The following is a 6909-nucleotide window of genomic DNA, read 5'->3' as shown; positions in this document are numbered from 1 at the left end:
TATTATTATTATCATTATTATTATTAGTAGTAGTAGTAGTAGTAGCAGTAGTAGTAGTAGTATCATTATTATTATTATCATTATTATTATTATCATTATTATCATCATCATTATCATTATTACTATTAGTAGTAGTACTATTATTATCATTACTAATGTAATTATCATCCCTATCAATATCATCTTCACCATCGTTAACACCATTGCTGTTTTTATCAATAGTATCACTATCATTATCAACGTCTTCATTATCATCATCTTTTGCATTACCCCATTGTGATATAGCAACAATCAGGATAACGACAGAGATGGCATTACATCTGTCATAGTTTCACCTGTCATTATCATTAACATCATACCATTATCCCCTTTAATTACGTTCTTGTAATAAATTTTCTATTACCCTACTATCATTAGTCACCATCATCCATACCATTATTATTAATTATTACTATCATTAATTTTTGTTTATTGTTTTTTACTTTTTATTATACATCTTCGTCATTATCAACTATATCATTAACTTTTTAAAGATTTGTATTGTTATTTTTGTAGTTTTGTTGTATCATGTAATGTATTTTTTTTATTATTTTCACTATGTTTATTATGATTTCTATTGTTTTCATCATCTTCGTTATCTTTAATATTCTTTCATCACTATCATTATTATGACTATCAATATTATCATTATACTTTTCCTATCTCCCTTTCATTTTTATATATGATGTCACGTTAAATATATTTATATTGACACATGTTACACATTTATACTGACACGTGTTATATATTTATACTGTGATGAATATTTTTAAAAGCTATACGAGTAATATAATGATTATTTAAGATTTTCATGTACCTCTGCACTGACAGGATTAAGCAACAAAGATGCATATTTGCAACAATTCGATTCCATCTAATGTAAGAAAGGTGTCTAAGGAAGATTGTTTAAGAACATGACTATCTATTTAATTTCAATTATGAAAATATGGTATACTTTGCCATATATTACAGAGGAAGTTGATATTATCAATACAATTTTAATTGTTATCATTCTTATTATTGTTATCACTATCTTCATTATTACCATTATCATCATCATTAACATTTTTAATTATCATTATTGTTATCAACATCATTATTAATGTTCTCCTCATCCTTATTAACAGTGTTTTAATCATAATTACTATTAGTGTTATCATCATCACTATTGTTATCATCATCATCATTATCCTAGCTCATCCTCCCCCCCCCCCTAAGAAAAGATAAAAAATACATAACCTTTATTATTATCCCTCGCCTTTCACCAGTCATTATCAGTCTTAACAAAAAGAAAACTTTCGGTCACTCGTGGAATGCCTGATCCTTTTACACGAGACAACAATGAACGAACATTTACGATAATAGGATAAAAAATATGGACCAGTCTACACGCGCCCTTTGCTCTTAGAGGTCAGCAGGGGCAGGGGTAGGGGGGGGAAGGAAGAGGAGGAGGAGGAGGAGGAGAAGGAGAAGGAGAAGGAGAAGGAGGAGGAGGAGAAGAAGAAGAAGAAGAAGAAGAAGAAGAAGAAGAAGAAGAAGAAGAAGAAGAAGAAGAAGAAGAAGAAGAAGAAGAAGAAGAAGAAGAAGGAGGAGGAGGAGGAGGAGAAGAAGAAGATGAAGAAGAAAAGGAAGAAGAAGAAGGAGGTGGAGGAGGAGGAGGGGAAGAGGAGGAGGAGGAGGAAGACGAAGACGAGGAGAAGCAAGAGGAGAGAGACGAGGACGAGGAAAAGGAAGAGAAGGAGGAGGAAGAAGAGGAATAGGAAGAGGAAGAAGAGGAGGAGGAGGAAGAGAAGGAGGAGTAGGTGCGGGGCGCGGGGGTATGTTACAAAAGCGAGATTCAAAAGAACATCTGCCAAGCACGTTATTCGAGCGAAATTTCCTCTTAATCCTCAGCCCGGGATATGTCTCTGGAATTTGATATCCTTGAACCTTCCTCTTCCCCCCCCCTCCCTTCCTCCTTCTCCCCCCCCCTCCTTCTCCCCTCCCCCCCCCCTCCCCACAACCCCTGCCGCCGCCAGTACAATAGAGAGGATGGAAGGGGGAGGGGCAGGTCAACGGAGCTATGTTTAGTGTCTGTATTGGTGACCTGACCTGACCTAAGTAATCTTTATGACAGAGTGCTTCATATTCCGACAAGCCAAGAGCCGAGATCTGTAATTAAAAAAAGAAAAATCATTTCGGAGAAGTTTCGATATAGAATTTAAAAAAAAAAATCTACCTCCTTCAAAAAAATTAAAATATATATATATATATTCTAAAAAACAAAAATCTAAAAATAAGCGACTTACACAATACGAACCCACCTACACGAGATCGAAAAGGGGACTTCATCGCGCATCTGACAACCCGCGGCCCCTTGAGACTCGATGCTGCGCTGTGATTGGTCGATCCGAGAGCAGTTGGGTCGCCTTGCATGTCAGGTCACGACCCTTCAGAATGTACAGGGCATTTCCTTCGTATTCCAGCCGTATTATTCTCGTGACGACCATACGCGTCGTTAGCCGTGTTCCGCCCCGCGAGTGTGTGTAAAGAGAAAAAAAAATAACATCGAGTTCTTACTAATTTTATGAAAAAAAGGAACCAGGTAGGCTCAGTGAAATGTTGTGTGGATCAGATAGTGTTTTTTTTTTTTTTATTATTGTTTTTTTTTTGTGTGGTGTGTGCTAAACTGTGGTTAATATCGCGTCACAGACTTCTGATGTCAGTTGATTTCGTTTTGAAAATGTCCTCGGGAAGTGACAGTTTTGACGTTTATATAACCGTGATAACACTTAGTTATTTTTTTGTTTTTGAACTGAATACTTTAACGTTTTCACTAGAATTGATCTAGAAGCAGTGGAATTGTTTACTAGAATACACCTATTTAAATGAGGAAATTCAAGTGTTACTTCACGGAGAGACAATACACGCTACAAATCTATTATTGTATTGTTATATAAACTCTCACACCTCTAAAACTTCATTTCACACTATATGGCATTTCAAACGACCCGTCAAAGCACTCGAAATCACTAACTGGGAATTTAGACGAACTAAATAAGACACTTGACCGCCGAGTCACACATTACATAACACCGTACCTCTGGCAACGAAGACCGGCCCACTCTTACGAGACATTACGTAGAAAATGGCGCGTCTAATTCGTCTATTTTTAACTCTTTTTAGAATTAAATCGAAGCGTCCATTTTCTTTTCGTTTATAGAATTAAATTGAAGCATCCATTTTCTTCCCGTTTAGAGCATTATATTCGTTTTATCTTCCTTTCGTTCATGTTTATATCTGCTTCAAATTATCGTACAGGTTTAAGCTTGAAATCGAAATATATATTTTTTTAACTTTCACACTTCAAATCCAAAAAAAAAAAAAAAAGCTGGTTCGTTCCTTTTAATCCTTTACAGGGATTCGCAACGTCGAATTAAACTGAATTTTACCCCCCCCCCCTCTTTCAATACGCGCAGATGCTTACCACTCAACATATCAATGAATAAGAGTCTTGTCATAAAGTGTTCTTGTCCTTTAACTATCGACATCATTACACCTTTCATAATTGCCAATAACTAAACCTGAAAAGATGACACACTAAACGGAGCCATAAACATTACTATATGCTGATCGGGCGCCATAAAATAGGTTAGGGACCACTGATCTAGTAGTTAGCTTGTACTGCTTTACCTTTTCTTAGAATCTAATGATATCAATAGGCAGGACCACCTGTTTAACGGTGTGCATTCATATGCTGCTATACCAGTGTAAAGTATATGCATGTATGTGTATATATAATATATATATATATATATATTTATTTATATATGTATGTATATAATATATATATATATTATAAATATAAAAAACATATATACTATATATATGTATATATATGTGTGTGTGTGTGTGTGTGTGTGTGTGTGTGTGTGTGTGTGTGTGTGCGTGTGTGTGTGTGTGTGTGCATGTGCATGTATCTATATGTATATGTGTATGTATATTATATATGTGTGTATATATGCATATATATATATATGTATATATACTTATACATTTACTTATATATAAGTATATGTGTGTATGGGCGTATATATATATTTACACACACATATATATGTATACATATATGTGCATATATGTATATATGTATACATATATGTATACATATATATGTATACATATATATGTATACATATATATGTATACATATATATATGTATACATATATATGTATACATATATATATGTATACATATAAATATGTATACATATATATGTATACATATATATATGTATACATATATATGTATACATATATATATGTATACATATATATATGAATACATATATATATGTGTGCATATGTGTATATATATACATATATATACATATATATGTATATATATATGTGTGTGTATATATATACATGTAGATATATGTATGTATATATATATATATGTATGTATGTATATATGCCTTATATATGTGTGTGTGTGTATATTTGTGTATATATATGTATATATATATACATGTAAATATATGTATGCATATACATATGTATGTATGTATATATGCCTTTATATATGTGTGTGTATATATTTGTGTATATATATGTGTATATATATATATCTTTATATATGTGTGTGTATATATTTGTGTATATATATGTATATATATACATATCTTTATATATGTGTGCGTATATATTTGTGTATATATATGTATATATATATATATATATATGCATATATATTCATATATATTCATAAAATACACACACACACACACACACACACACACACACACACACACACACACACACACACACACACACACACATATATAAAGAGAGAAGAGAGAGAGAGAAGGGGAAAGGATATATCACTTGTTTAATGCGCGAATGTCTGGAATGTCCATGGGATTTAACCCTTGTTTAAGAAATAAGTATGTGTTCTTACCTAGCTTGAGTATGTGTGTGTGTGTGTGTGTGTGTGTGTGTGTGTGTGTGTGCGTCTGTCTGTTATGAATCGCTGTGACATTCGTAATTCATACACAGCGTGATATACAGCTGCTGCAACCTTAGAATTTCGACACCGTACCTCTCCCCTCCCCCCTTCCCCTCCCCCTCCTCTGCATACATGCCGTATTTAAGTATCAGCCCGGTGACTTACAGCTCCGGATCATACACCAATAAAACCACAGTAAGGACCTCCTCAAAAAAAAAAAAAAAAAAAAAAAAAAAAATATATATATATATATTTTCAAAATGTCTGCGTGAATGGTCGAGGAATGCGCTTTTCAACATTGTAGATTATGCACCCCCCTCCCTCTACCCTCCCTTCCTCAACTTCGATTCCTCGATGCCACAGGAAAATTGGTGACTTCCAGAGACTTACGACTTCTTTAAGGTCGTATAAATAATCTAATCGCGGTCATTACATGCCTCCAGTTCGCCGTGCTTGATACATAATCAATAATTGGCGTGATATTAAAACGCGCTCCTCGGACACTTAACCTGGCGGGTGTACGATAACAACCCTAACGCCAAACATACCACCCGGTGAAAAATAATAATTCCCAAGATTAATAATAATAATTGCCTTCCTGACTTTTCCTTGTCTCGGAAGTAATGCACAGAGTGTATGATAACCGAGCGCCAAAAATATTTATAAAAATATATATAAAAAGAACACACAGCCAACACATGCGAACCTCTCGACGATAATTAGAAACGTCTCTTTTTTTTAAATAGAAATTTAGGATAACGAATATGATGAGACTTCACGGGATTGCTAAATGATTCACGCGGGGCAGTTCGTCCAGTAGTTTTTGTGCCAGCGGTCTCTACGGCCATTATGTTCGACCTGAGATCTTCCTCATTCATAATTAAAGAGGGACCTTTGACTCTTTATTAGTGTTGTTACTGACCGATCGCTGGCCGGGAGCGCATAGCGTTGTTTTTTGTTTTTTTTTGTACACCGTAGAATGGAAAGTTTAATATGTTACTCTTATGTTGTGGTTTTATTTTCCTTTTTTTGGATTCAGATCTTTTGAAAATGCGAGAATTACTAAAGGAGAGGTTACCTATTTTTAATTTCACTTTAATTTTCAATTTGTTTTGAGGGTTATGAGGAGTCCTTAACCTCCATAGGAGTGGCAAAGCAAAGTGCCCCACACCCTCCATACACACATTCAAATACATACTCACACGCACATATACACATGCATACATACACGCACACATACATACATACACACAGAGGCGTATAGATAAGTATTTAAAAGTACATAAATGTACGTATGTACGTGTATATATACATACATACATATATATCTGTGTGTGTGTATACACATATTATTATTATTATCATTACTATTATTATCATTACTATTATTATTATTACTATTATTATTATTACTATTATTATTATTGTTATTATTATTATTATTATTATTATTACTCTCATTACTATTATTGTTATTATATATATATGGATGTACAATTATATTCTCATATATATACTTTCGTATAGGTGAGCGTATACTTGTGAAAAACAGATAAACCGTTTATGAAATATTGAGTAATTTTACCCATGCCAAATATATGACTATAATCATTCTACCAAGTTTGTCTCATATGTTCTCTTGTTTATCTTTATGTATATCGTTTTCCTTTTTTATTATCATTTTCTATTTCTTTTCTTCAATTTACGATAGTTAACTAATTTTGAAGAAGGTCGTAACGATCACATAAATTTGTCCAAGGAACTGCAAGGTGCCGTGTGTGTGTGTGTGTGTGTTTGTGTGTGTATAGAGAGAGAGAGAGAGAGTGTGTGTGTGTGTGTGTGTGAGAGAGTGTGTGTGTGTGTGTGTGTGTGTGTGTGTGTG

Source organism: Penaeus chinensis, chromosome 4 (genome assembly GCF_019202785.1).
Source record: "Penaeus chinensis breed Huanghai No. 1 chromosome 4, ASM1920278v2, whole genome shotgun sequence".
Lineage (NCBI taxonomy): Eukaryota > Metazoa > Arthropoda > Malacostraca > Decapoda > Penaeidae > Penaeus > Penaeus chinensis.
The sequence above is the reverse complement of the archived record's forward strand: the minus strand, read 5'-3'. Positions refer to the sequence as shown.